The sequence below is a fragment of the Oncorhynchus masou genome, chromosome 33, assembly GCF_036934945.1.
Source record: "Oncorhynchus masou masou isolate Uvic2021 chromosome 33, UVic_Omas_1.1, whole genome shotgun sequence".
NCBI lineage: Eukaryota > Metazoa > Chordata > Actinopteri > Salmoniformes > Salmonidae > Oncorhynchus > Oncorhynchus masou.
Window position 1 is genome coordinate 10,393,260 of NC_088244.1, and position 14,766 is coordinate 10,408,025.

General features: G+C 44.3%; 1 pseudogene; it reads right to left on the reverse strand.

The window, feature by feature from the left end:
• Positions 1–7: 7 nt before the first annotated feature.
• On the reverse strand, positions 8–11,630 carry LOC135527652 (myosin-2-like; annotated as a pseudogene).
• Positions 11,631–14,766: the final 3,136 nt, after the last annotated feature.

The window sequence follows — 14,766 nt, forward strand, 5'->3', positions numbered from 1 at the left end:
TTTGGATTTGTCTTTTTATTTAAGTGTTTTAATTCACTACAACACATGGATGTAAAGTACAATCTATTGTTGACAATGGACAGTCCTGTCAAAGGCTATTTAAGTATTTAATCTTTTAACATGGCGTTGGTTTGTGTTAGTCTTATCACAAATCATTGCTATTTGAACACACATGTCAAATACTTAACACCCATTGCAGTCATCTGAAAGCACAAGAGTTTAATAAAGCAGTACTAGCAGGCCTCCACTTCATTCTGCAAGCAGACTTAAGTCAGGCCTGAGACTAGACCACTCAAGAACACTCCACACGTCTTGGAAAGCCATTTCAGAAGACCGATGGGTTTTCCTGTTACATTTTACCTGGGCTTTGCTAGTTTCATATTTCTTTAGATCCTAACAAACTCCCCAGTCCCTGCCGATGACAAGCATACCCATAACATGATGCTGCAGCCCACAATATTTGTAAATAGACAAGAGTTTCACTCTGTTGTACTGAACTTGATCCCCTACTGTCGTTTTTATTTTAGGCCAAAAAGTTCATTTATTTGCAGGTTTTAACAGCCTTGTTGCAAACAATGTATTTTTTTTAACACAGGCTTCTTTCTTTACACTTTGTCATACAGGCCAGTAATATGAAGTGAATGCAATGTTGTTGACCCTTTTAGTATGTTCAACTATTGTGGTGTCAGCATCATGTTATGGGTATGCTTGTCATCGGCAGAGACTGGGGAATTAGGATGAAAATAAATATGAAAGGAGCAAAGCCCACCTCAGTCTTAACCTAACCCTGGGATAGGTTTTATATTTCTGTGGGACAATTACACACATCTTTATGCAAAAGACATACCAGCATGGCTTTCCAAGAGGTGTTGATTGGTTTAGTCTCAGTCCTGACTTAAATTTGCTTAAAACAAGATTTAAATATCGCTGTCTATCAATGAACCCAAACCAAATTTACTGAGCCTGAGCAATTTTGACCAAAATGCTGGATATACGGTGTATTCTGAAGATATTCAGACCACTTGACTTTTTCTACATTTCGTTACGTTACAGCTGTATTCTAAAATTGACAACAAAACTAATTGTCCTTATCAATCTACACACAATACCCCACAATGACAAAGAGAAAACAGGTTTTAATACAATTTAGCAAATTTATAACAAAAAAAGATACCTTATTCACATAAGTATTCAGACCCTTTGCTATGAGACTCGAAATTGAGCTCAGGTGCATCATGTTTCCATTGATCATCCTTGAGATGTTTCTACAACTTGATTGGAGTCCACCTGTGGTAAATTTAATTGATTGGACATATCAGTTTTATATTTTTAATAAATTAGCAAAACATTCCAAAAACCTGTTTTTGCTTTGTCGTCATGGGGTATTGTGTGTAGATAGGGGGGGGGGACAATTGAATACATTTTGGAATAGGGCTGTAACTTAACAAAATGTTGAAAGGGGTTTTGAATACTTTCCGAAAGCACTGTATACGGGTGACCACTTAGTTAACCTAAGTGTGACCTCTGACCTTGTTCTCCTACAGCTATTTGTTCAGTGTTCTGGCTGAAGGAGATCTTGGTACCATAGCCTCAGGTTCCACTAGCCTACAATTATACTCTGCTACTCAGAGCGAGAAGCAGAGAAAGGTGAGTTTGGTTAGCTTCTCGAGGTCAGTTAACTTTCTGACAAATTAATAACTTAAAGTCATGCTGTGCCGTGTGACCCTTCATTTTAATGATTGACAGACGCTATGTGTTTAACTAAGGAGCTCGTTAGGCTACTGTATGTGGTGAAGCGTGTTTTTCATGTCCCTTTACTAACATTGTCCACTTGCTGCTCCAGCTTGACCTTGGCCTTGCTCAGCATATTGACCTTATCCTCCCCGACCAGCAGGTTAGTCAGGACCTGCTGGTAGGCCTCCTGCAGGGCCGCCTTCTCCTTGGTCAGACACAAGATGGACTCGGGCTGCCGGTGGGCCTCCTGCAGGGCCGTCTTCTCCTTGGTCAGGCTCAGCATGGACTCGCCCAGAACACCTATCTCCTTCATTCGGTTCTTCACCTGAGGACAGAAAGGGGAAACAAACAATGTGGTATAAATATGAAAGTTCGCAGTCATTGGACTCTGGAGCAGCGGAAACGCTTTCTCTGGAGTGATGAATCACGTTCACCATCTGACAGTCTGATGGACGAATCTGGGTTTCACAGATGCCAGGAGAACACTACCTGCCCAACTCTATAGTGTCAACTGTAAAGTTTGGCGGAGGCTGTTTTTCGTGGTTCGGGCTAGGTCCTTTAGTTCCAGTGAAGGGAAATCGTAACGCTACAGCATACAATGACGTTGTAGACAACTCTGTGCTTCCAACTTTATGGCAACAGTTTGGGGAAGGCCCTTTCCTGTTTCAGCATGACAATGCCACCGTGCACAAAGCGAGATCCATACAGAAATGATTTGTTGAGATCGGTGTGGAAGAACTTGACTGGCCTGCACAGAGCCCTGACCTCAACCCCATCAAACACCTTTGGGATGAATTGGATAGCCGACTGTGAGCCAGGCCTAATGGCCCAACATCAGGGCCCGTACTCACTAATTCTCTTGTGGCTGAATGAAGCAAGTCCCCGCAGCAATGTTCCAACACCCAGAAGAACGGAGGCTGTTATAGCAGCAAGGGGGGGGGGGGGCAACTCCATGTTAATGCCCATGATTTTGTAATGAGATGTTCAACGAGCACGTGTCCACATACCTTTGGACATGTAGTGTATCTGATAAATACAGCACAGTAAATTGACTGATCAGAGGTTTCCACAACAGGAATGCTGAAAAGTATATCTGCGGGCATTGAGCCACCCCTTAGCTTGGGTACCAGTCTGTTTAGCTAACACTCCAGTGCTAACACTCCAGTGCTAACACTCCAGTACTAACACCCCAGTGCTAACACTCCAGTGCTAACACTCCAGTGCTAGCCCCCCTACACTGGCTTCCTGTTAAGGCAAGGGCTGATTTCAAGGTTTTACTGCTAACCTACAAAGCAGTACATGGGCTTGTTCCTACCTATCTTTCTGTACTACACGTACGCTACGGTCACATGACGCAGGCCTCCTAATTGACCCTAGAATTTCTAAGCAAACAGTCGGAGGCAGGGCTTTCTCCTATAGAGCTCCATTTTTATGGAATGGTCTGCCTACCCATGTGAGAGACGCAGACTCGGTCTCAACCTTTAAGTCTTTACTGAAGACTCATCTCTTCAGTGGGTCATATGGTTGAGTGTAGTCTGGCCCAGGAGTGTGAAGGTGAACGGAAAGGCTCTGGAGCAACGAACCGCCCTTGCTGTCTCTGCCTGGCCAGTTCCCCTCTCTCCACTGGGATTCGCTGACTCTAACCCTATTACAGGTGAGTCACTGGCTTACTGGTGCTCTTCCATGCCGTCCCTAGGAGGGGTGCGTCACTTGAGTGGGTTGAGTCGCTGACGTGGTCTTCCTGTCTGGGTAGGCGCCCCCCTTGGGTTGTGCTGTGGCGGAGATCTTTGTACTCGGCTTGTATCAGGATGGTAAGTTGGTGGTTGAAGATATCCCTCTAGTGGTGTGGGGCTGTGCTTTGGCAAAGTGGTTGGGGTTATATCCTGCCTGTTTGGCCCTTTCCTGTGGTATCATCGGATGGGGCCACTGTCTCCTGACCCCTCCTGTCTCAACCTCCAGTATTTATGCTGTAGTAGTTTTTGTCAGGGGGCTAGGGTCAGTCTGTTATATCTGGAGTATTTCTCCTGTCTTGTCCTGTGTGAATTTAAGTATGCTCTCTAATTTTCTTTCTTTTTCGACCTAGGACCATGCCTCAGGACTACCTGGCCTGATGACTCCTTGCTGTCCTCAGTTCACCTGGCCGTGCTACCTGTCCCAGACCTGCTGTTTTCAACTTTCTAGAGACAGCAGGAGCGGTAGAGATACTCAATGATTGGCTATGAAAAGCCAACTGACATTTACTCCTGAGGTGACGACTTGTTGCACTCTCGACAACTACTCTGATTATTATTATGATTTGATCATGCTGGTCATTTATGAAAATTTGAATATCTTGGCTTGTTCTGTTATAATCTCCACCCGGCACAGCCAGAAGAGGACTGGCCACCCCTCATAGCCTGGTTCCTCTCTAGGTTTCTTCCTAGGTTTTGGCCTTTTTAGGGAGTTTTTCCTAGCCACCGTGCTTCTACACCTGCATTGCTTGCTGTTTGGGGTTTTAAGCAGGGTTTCTGTACAGAACTTTGATATATCAGCTGATGTAAGAAGGGCTATATAAATTAACATTTGAAAATTTGATTCCACTCCATGTGATTGGCCAAAAATGTTTAGCATTGCAAGGAGGGGGAAGGAGTAGAACAGTAGTTAAACAGACTGGTACCCAGACTAATCCCTCCCTGCTCACCTTGTTCTCTGTGGCATGTCTCTCCTTCTCCACCTTGGCCATGGTGATGTCTTTCTTCAGCTCTGCGCACACGTCGTCCAGCTTGTGGTTCTTGGCGTTCAGGCCGGTGTTCAGGCTGGCGTTCATCTCCTCGTCCTCAAGTCTTTCCTTCAGCTCTATGACCTTGGCCTTGATCAGCAGGTCACAACCTGCATCCATCAGGTTGTCCTGCTCCTGGGGGTCAGGGGTCACATAGAGAGAGAGACTTCCTGTTTAGCACATCTTCTTAGCATCTCTTATCTTGATTTATGGCCTAATCGTTTCTGGTCTATTTTGATTAGGTCTACATTTATCTTGTCTGATCATATTGCTACATTTTCACTTTATCTTATCTCATTGATCCTTATCCTGACGGTATCCTGTTGTACAGTGTAATATCTTGATGTTATCTGTAAATACTCACTGCCTGCAGCTGTAGGGCCAGGTCATTATTCTCCTGGATCAGGGCCACCTGTCTCTCATGCAGCCCCTTGTGCTTTGCCTCAGACTTGGCAAACTCCTCCTTGAGTGTGGCCAGCTTCTCTGCCGTGGTGCTCCTCAGGTGAGGCCTGAGCTTGAAGAAAAGCAGGGCCAGCTCCTCTGCCGTTGTGCTCCTCAGGAGAGTGCTGAGCTTGAAGAAAAGCAGGGCCAGCTCCTCTGTCGTGGTGCTCCTCAGGAAAGGCCTGAGCTTGAAGAAAAGCAGGGCCAGCTCCTCTGCCGTGGTGCTCCTCAGGAGAGGCCTGAGCTTGAAGAAAAGCAGGGCCAGCTCCTCTGCCGTGGTGCTCCTCAGGAGAGGCCTGAGCTTGAAGAAAAGCAGGGCCAGCTTCTCTGTCGTGGTGCTCCTCAGGAAAGGCCTGAGCTTGAAGAAAAGCAGGGCCAGCTCCTCTGCCGTGGTGCTCCTCAGGAGAGGCCTGAGCTTGAAGAAAAGCAGGGCCAGCTCCTCTGCCGTGGTGCTCCTCAGGAGAGGCCTGAGCTTGAAGAAAAGCAGGGCCAGTTCTTCACCACTGTAAACGCCAAGATGTTTTACTGGATTTGTCTCTATTCATGGGTGAGAAGAGGAGAATGGTTTTGTGCACTAAGGTCTGCGTTTAAAAAGGAATGATATTTGGGACTGATGTTCATGTTTTTGCCTTAATTAACCATTTATTTTATGTAACCATACCGAACATAATATATATTAAATGGAGTGACTTGGATTTCCATACAGAATAATACTAAATGCTCTGAAATCAGGTTGGGTGTCCTCCTGGGCAGAGCTATTGGGGGACAATTTTTTTGTATTTAACTAGGCAAGGTAGTTCAGAACAAATTCTTATTTACAATGATGGCCTACTGGGGAACAGTAGGTTATCTGCCTTGTTCAGGGGTAGAACCACAGATTTTTACCTTGTCAGCTCTGGGATTTGATCCAGCAACCTTTCCGTTACTGTCCCAACGCTCTAACCACTAGGCTACCTGCCGCTCCATGAGAGTCCAACTCATGAGTCTGGAGAGACGCAAGATGTTGGAGGAGAAATAAGGATCACACGTGAAGTGGTTTCACTGGGACGGCTCTGTATGAGTTTTCAGGCCCAACCCAAAACGTTTTTAGTAGTGTTTTCTATGCAAAATGTGTGTGAGTGTTTGCCCCCAAGTTTGTCGGTATGTACATGGCATGCGTGAAGTATAAGTGTGTCAGCACTTGCTTGCTTTACATTGTGTGTGTGTGTGTGTGTGTGTGTGTGTGTGTGTGTGTGTGTGTGTGTGTGTGTGTGTGTGTGTGTGTGTGTGGTCCTGGTTGAAATAGCCTGTTATAACCTCCGGGCGCTAACTGGCGCTTAGAAAAACAGGAGGGGTTGACACATGGCCCTTAAAGAGGAGCACCTGCCATGTCCTCCAGCCCCATATTAATAACAACCCATTCTCCCTGGCCCCCTTTGTCCATGGAGCCTGAAGTTCAGAGCCTCCACATAGCTGGAATAACTGGCCAGGTAATAAGGGATTAAGTCCTCTGGTTTCACAGAGGGCTGGAGTTTCACGTAATAAAATACCCTCTACCTGACCCCCAGTGTGTCTCCTGCCTTGCCTTGCCAGTGATTCACTATTGATTTACTTCCCCCGGCCAGCATGCTTGCTGTCTCCCAGCACCCACTGTTGTAAAGCAAATGAGACAATGGCCTGCGCCCGCCAGGCCGTATTTGGTAAGCAGGGCACACACACACCGATCTAATTTAGAACGAAGAGGGGTGGGAGGGATCTAGACCACGCCCACCCGTTGACTGACCAGTTCATTGGACACGTGAAAGGAACATGTTAGGGTGGAAAGCCATAGGACAAAGCATTCTAGCTACCTTTTATAGTCTACTGCTTTACAGCACATTTCCACAAAGCTCTACTCATACACACATTATACCCAATCACTCAGGCATATATGTTTCACTATTTCATTATTTCCCCACCTAGATAGAATTTGTAACATATCGTACATTTTGCAGTAGTCGTCACATAATGTACGTTTTTCAAATTCGTTACACGTAATATGGATTGTAATTCGTAACATATCATACGAAATGGGTGATGGACACAAATGAATACATACCATACAAAATGTAACATATCATACTAAATGGATAGTCCTGGATCTACGTATAGAATAATACGAAATGCTCTGAGGCACATACTGACAAGTAAGCCTGTCCTAAACATAACGTCCACCGATGAGGAGTGGCCATATGCTTTAAGCTTCAGCCCCAACACCAGACACAACTGGAGATGAGATCTCAAAACACAAGAATCCAGCTCTAAACTCACTCAGGTGCATCAATACCAGTCATACAGTATCCACCTTGGTGATTAAATTCCAAACTTGTACTGGGTGTGGTCAATGTGTCCAGTGATCTCAGCAGCTTCTCCACAGCCTTCCTGCTGTCCACAAAGGATTCCTCAGGGATAGCCATGGGGTTCAGGATACGGTGCCTGCACAGGATAGCACACACACCAGGGAACACATAAGTACGTCCTTGACTCTTCACATTGTTGCCATTTTGATAACAAGATGGTAAACGCGTTTGTGTCTCTGTGATTTTTAAAGTTCCACATGTATACTGTATGTGTTACAGAGGTACTATGCCCGTCGTAGTTTGAACTCTGCATAGAGGATGCGGTTGGGGAAGCCCTTCCTGCAGATACGGAATTCCCTCCAGTACTCCGTTACACCGCATCTGCTGAAGGACCTGGAATGGGTCCATGCCTCCTGGGACAAAGATGACTGAAAGAGCCAATCTTACCTCCTCCTTGTCCTCAGTCAGAGGCATGAAAGAGTGGAGGTAGCACAGACTTAAAGTGATGTTCATGAGCTGAGTTACCTAAACATCACTGTAAGTCTTAACTACTTCCCTCTCGACTCAAGGCAGGTCATCGTGACTCAGGAACAACATCAGAGCACCTCTAAATACTCCCCTTCTGATCTCTACGAAACCACACAACTCCGACACCGAGAGACACTCTGGTAATGCCAGCCTGTCTCTACCTTTATTTAACTAGGAAAGTCAGTTAAGAACTAATTATTATTTACAATGACAGCCTACTGGGGAACAATGGGTTAACTGCCTTGTTCAGGGGCGGAACCATTTTTACCTTGTCAGCTCAGGGATTTGATCCAGCACATTTCGGTTACTGGCCCAACGCTCTAACCACTAGGCTAGGCTAACCGAGGGTGCAGCAGACCTTTGGTGAGGGCACCTGAATTGACCCAAATCAGGTAGGAGGCCTTGTCCGCACCTGAAGACCAAAGCACATGCATACACTATATGTATCGAAACCACACAACTCCGACACCGAGAGACACTCTGGTAATGCCAGCCTGTCTCTACCTCACTCTTACACACCTTGTGAAGCTGTGACACGGTCTGGAAGGAGGCCCCTCTCTTCCTCTTCTCTTTGGCCTCTGTCTTTTGAATCAGCAGCTGAACAGTCAAACTGTAGATCACGATGACTTCATTTCCCTATTTAGTGTAGTTTCACTTTAAAACATGTGAAAATGTAAAGTTGTGTCACCGTCAATAGCTGCATCGCTACTGATAAAGTTCTCTAAAAAGGAATGCTAACCGTTTATTAAATGATCCCTGTAAGCAGGTGACTATTGTCTCATCTAAGGGGTCTCTGGTTTTTGTCCAGCCACCCTCTGATGTTGTACGGTACCAGGAGATGGGTGACGGGAGAGGATAGGTCAATGGTGAGAAATAATACCTTTAACATGGATTAATATCAAGTGTCATGAAGACGACATGTTTAACTGTTAAAAAAGGATCAAAATGTTTCAAATAAACAGACTGGAGCACTTACCACTCCAGCGTAGTGCACCAGCTCGGAGTGGGTCTCGTACTTACGTCTCTTGTCAGAGCCGTGGCTTGATGAAGTTGGGAGACTTGCCCACGTGGTTGTCATACAGCTTGGTGTTAAAGCTGACATCAGTGGCCTTTGGAAACATGCATTCTTCCTCCAGGATGGACAGTATACTGTATGCCCATGGACTGCAGGAAACAAACGAGAGGCAGTATACTGTATGCCCATGGACTGCAGGAAACAAACGAGAGGCAGTATACTGTATGCCCATGGACTGCAGGAAACAAACGAGAGGCAGTATACTGTATGCCCATGGACTGCAGGAAACAAACGAGAGGCAGTATACTGTATGCCCACGGACTGCAGGAAACAAACGAGAGGCAGTATACTGTATGCCCATGGACTGCAGGAAACAAACGAGAGGCAGTATACTGTATGCCCATGGACTGCAGGAAACAAACGAGAGGCATTATACTGTATGCCCACGGACTGCAGGAAACAAACGAGAGGCAGTATACTGTATGCCCATGGACTGCAGGAAACAAAGCGAGAGGCAGTATACTGTATGCCCATGGACTGCAGGAAACAAACGAGAGGCAGTATACTGTATGCCCATGGACTGCAGGAAACAAACGAGAGGCAGTATACTGTATGCCCACGGACTGCAGGAAACAAAGCGAGAGTAAATCACACAGAAATCAAACCACTCTTCACAGGCAAAATGCTCTGCTCTAGCCCCTTATTTGAATGGCTGAAATAACAGACACATACCTTCTCTATGAGGTTGATACAGGTTTGTAGATCCAAGCCAAAGTCGATGAAGGTCAATACCCTCCCTCTTATACTCCTCCTGCTCCAGGATGAGCATGTGGTGGTTGAAATACTGTTGTCGTTTCTCGTTGGGGAAGTTTATGCACAGCTGCTCAAAGAATGGAGCCGTGTAGAGGCTCTTGTTGATCCGGCTGTCTTGGCAGGGCCGTGTAGAGGCTCTTGTTGATCCGGCTGTCTTGGCAGGGCCGTGTAGAGGCTCTTGTTGATCAGGCTGTCTTGGCAGGGCCGTGTAGAGGCTCTTGTTGATCCGGCTGTCTTGGCAGGGCCGTGTAGAGGCTCTTGTTGATCCGGCTGTCTTGGCAGGGCCGTGTAGAGGCTCTTGTTGATCCGGCTCATCATCCAGTTGAACATGCTGTCGTAGGTGGATTTGGCTAGAGCTCCAACTGAGTAGTTCACCTACACAAAGGGAACATATAGCTGTTACAGTATATCACTGACTTTACTCAGAAAACAATATTGGTAATGTGGATAATATTAGCTTGAAGTCTAATTATTTAAAAAAAAATGTAACCTTTATTTAACTAGGAAAGTCAGTTAAGAACTAATTATTATTTACAATGACAGCCTACTGGGGAACAATGGGTTAACTGCCTTGTTCAGGGGCGGAACAATTTTTACCTTGTCAGCTCAGGGATTTGATCCAGCACATTTTGGTTACTGGCCCAACGCTCTAACCACTAGGCTACCTGCCACCCCATTTCTATAGTTATTCTACAGTTGTTCTACAGCGAGAGAAGAAGAGAGATCACCTGCTCAACAGTCTGGCCCTTGATGACGTACTTGTTACACACTTTGAACCAAGGGGGCAGCAGACCTTTGGTGAGGGCACCTGAATTGACCCAAATCAGGTAGGAGGCCTTGTCCGCACCTGAAGACCAAAGCACATGCATACACTATATGTATAGAGTGCAGAGGAGGCTGGTGGGCGGATCTATAGGAGGACAGGCTCATTGTAATGGCTGTAATGGAATAAATGGAACGGTATCAAATGCATCAACTTGGACACCACGTTTGACCCCTTTCCATTTATTCCATTCCAGCCATTACAATGAGCACGTCCTCCTGTAGCTCCTCCCACCAGCCACTGATTGGGTGGAGTTTCATATTGACATTGTGTTTGCAAAATAGTTTTACAAAAACACTATCATAACGGTACGGTATTCCAGTTTAAAGAATAGGAACGCTCAGGTTGACAATCATACTCAGGATGTTAACGTTATAGAGTAAAAGATGCACTATAGTCTGTTTAATCAGACATGACGTCTGACTGACTGCTTGTGCATCTCTCCGAACCTTCTTGAACTTTGTGTTGCCAAACTGTACTTCTCCCAGACTGCCCATTGCATATGGAGGAGGGGTCAGGCAGAGAGAGAGAGGTCAAGAAGAGTAAAAAGAGTGGAGGAAAGATCATTAGTAGAAAAAGGCAGTCATCTGTGGCCAACAGTTCCTCCTCGTCATTCACGTTCTCAACTGCAAAAGTGGTAGTCGAAGGGATTGGTGGACATCAATAACATGTATGGAAGATCAACAAGAAGACAGACACCCTGTCAAAAGCTTAGAAACTTGGAGAACTCTGAACAGATGAAACTCTAACCCAAAAGCATGGATTGATTCTCATGATGTATTGAGAAAACATATGGGCCAGAGTTACACAAATGTATTTATATTTTTAGGCATTTACTTACTTATTACATACGTACTATTTTTAAACGTTGTGTAAGCACTGTGAACATATTTAATCTAAATGAGGATTAAATAATTCCAACATGACATTGTTGTAGACTTACTGCACAGCATGTCAATGTAGGCGTTGTCAACGATTGTGCACCTCTTGCCTTTGTTGAGAGAAAGAGCTTGGTTGTGAAACAAAATATCGCCCACATAGAGGGAGAGTCTCTGGTTCAGAACAACCTGTTTATCCTCCTAAGAGCTCCTCTATGGCATTATGTACAGAACTGTGACTCACATAGATCATCCACATACTGTAGCGCCTGGTGAGGTTGAAGAGCACAGAGGCTTCATTGAGGGTGGTCAGTGTGACCATGTCCTATATCATGTCTATACTTCAGAGGGTTCATCTGCTGTCTGTCATCCTCCTTCACAACCAAAGTGTTAGGGAGAGTTGGGTAAATCTGTAGTCAATTCATACAGTTAGCGGATAATCTATCACTTCATTCTAGGGACTCCTGCGCCACAGCATTTTCAACTTTTACTAATAATATTTCACATAGATTCTATTAGATCTGCAAATATTTTTAATTAAAAAAAATATATTGTCACAAATGTGACAACAGTGCACTTCAGAACAAAGTAAAGTTATTTTGATTTAGATATGGACTGAATTACCTACACCTACTCATTCATTCAAGGGTTTTTCTTTATTTTTTACTATTTTCTACATTGTAGAATAATAGTAAAGACATCAAAACTATGAAATAACATTTATGGAATCATGTAGTAACCAAAAAACGTGTTAAACATATCTAGATATATTTGAGATTCTTCAAAGCAGCCAGCTTTTGCCTTGATGGCAGCTTTGCACACTCTTGACATTATCTCAACCAGCTTCACCTGGAATGCTTTTTCCAATAGTCTTGAAGGAGGTCCCACATATGCTGAGCACTTGTTGACTGCTTTTCCTTCACTCTGTAGTCCAACTCAACCCAAACTATCTACATTGGGTTGAGGTCAGGTGATTGTGGAGGCCTGGTCATCTGATGCAGCCCTCCACCACTCTCCTTCTTGGTGAAATAGCCATTACACAGCCTGGAGGTGTGTTGGATCATTGTCCTGTTGAAAAACAAATGATAATCCCACTAAGCACATACCAGATGGGATGGCATATTGCTGTAGCATGCTGTGGTAGCCATGCTGGTTAAGTGTGCCTTGAATTCGAAATATATCACCGACAGTGTGATCCATTCACCTACTCTGCATCTCACAAAGACATGGCGGTTGGAACCAAAAATCTCAAATTTGGAGTCATCAGTTCAAAGGCTAGATTTCCACCAGTCTATTGTCCATTGCTTGTGTTTCTTGGCCCAGGCAAGTCTCTTCTTCTTATTGCAGCAATTCGCCCATGAAGGCCTGATTCACGCAGTCTCCTCTGAACAGTTGATGTTGAGATGTGTCTGTTACTTGAACTCTGTGAAGCTTTTATTTGGGCTGCAATTTCTGAGGCTGGTAACTCTAATGAACCTATCCTCTGCAGCAGAGGTAACTCTGGGTCTTCCTTTCCTGTGGCGGTCCTCATGAGAGCCAGTTTCATCATAGCACTCAATGGTTTTTACTCTAAAAATTCTTGAAATGTTCCAGATTGACTGACCTTCATGTCTCAAAGTAATGATGGACTGACGTTTCTCTTTGCTTATTTGAGCTGTTCTTGCCATAATATGGACTTGGTCTTTTACCAAATAGGGTTATCTTCTGTATACCTCCCCTACCTTGTCACAACATAACAGATTGGCTCAAACACATTAAGAAGGGAAGACATTCCACAAATTAACTTTTAACAAGGCACAGCTGTTAATTGAAATGCATTCCAGGTGACTACCTTATGAAGCTGGTTGAGAGAATACCAAGAGTGTGCAAAGCTGTCATCAAGAAAAAGGGTGGCTACTTTAAGGAATCTCAAATATAAAATATATTTGGATTTGTTTAACACTTTTTTGGTTACTACATGATTGTGTTATTTCATAGTGATGTGTTATTTCATAGTGTTGTCTTCACTATTATTCTGCAATGTAGAAAATAGTCAAAAATAAAGAAATGAACATCATTATGTTGTATTCAACTGCAACGAATAGCCTACCAACCCTTACATCTTTGGGCTCCACAGTGGCTTTGTCACCATCCAGTTGTTTAACCTTCACCTCAATGTAAGCCTCTTTCTCACCCGGGATCAGCACTTGTATTGTACCTGAGTGAATGGGCATTTAGAAGACAACAAATGAGTGGCAAAAAAACATTGCAAAATTGTCAATATTCTCATTGTCAGCTTCCATACACTCCATATAAAGTGATTTATGGAATTTTAAAAATAAAATTGTTGCATTTCTGGTCTTGAATCTGACAGTGCCATCAAATGCATAATTGTCCTTGGTGAGGCTGGTGAGACAGAACGAAGTTGCCCCCCGAACTCTTTCATTTAATTCAAGTTGAACATGCTGATAACTCCGGATAAAGAACAAGCAACAGCGCACCTACAATGGATAAGCGCAGTAACGGAAACACATTGTTGAAGACATGCTCAAAACTACCGGAGGTCCATTTGAACTGTAAAATGTGACTACGCCTATTCTTATATAATTATGGTTATCTGATGTCATAAATTCATGTTCGATTATTTACATTATTAATCACTCACTAATATTTGTAAACATGTTACATGTGGTGTGCTGATTCAACAAGTTACTCCAACGCATGCAATGTGTAAAGAGTTGCGTTAATTTGTTATAATGGCGTATTTACGCATCAATTGTAGAGTAAATGGAACGCGCATGCATCCGGTGTACTAACCTTTGAGCGCACTGTAAAAGTTTGACCGGTGTGCCACAGTGTCCCTTTTATTGTCCTCCTCAAGGTCAGGGTTAGGGGAGCTACGTCAGACATCCCCATGTGTTCCCTTCCTCAACAGCCTATTGGCTCGGACCTTGTGCATGGAGCGTCACAAAAGTCAATCTGAATATTTTTCTTTCCCCAAACAAATATATATATATATTTTTTATTAAACAGTATTGTTTTACAGAATATTACATCAATGTCTGACTTTTTTTTCTGTCATTAATAAACTGCACATAGTAATTTAAAAGGATGTGCCTAATGAAACTGTAAATACATTAGTTGTTACTCAATTCAAATGGAACAGCAGTGTTCTTTTCTGCCCATGCCATAGAAACACAAGGATATGGTGTATGGAGGAACAGACGTGAATCTGAAAGTGCAGAAGGTCAGGGAATGTGCCCCTGGTGCACTGCACAATGCATTTGGTAGGATCTTCAGAAGTTGACTGTGAGTGTGACTGCTGTAGTCTGGGTGCCAGTCTGTTTCTGCTCTCTTGCCAACTCCTTGTGGAATTGTCATGAAAAACATGTTTTGCCAGCCTCTTGAGTGGCGCGGTGGTCTAAGGCTGTGCCACAAGAGATCCTGGTTCGATCCCAGGTCGCAGCCGGCTGTGACCG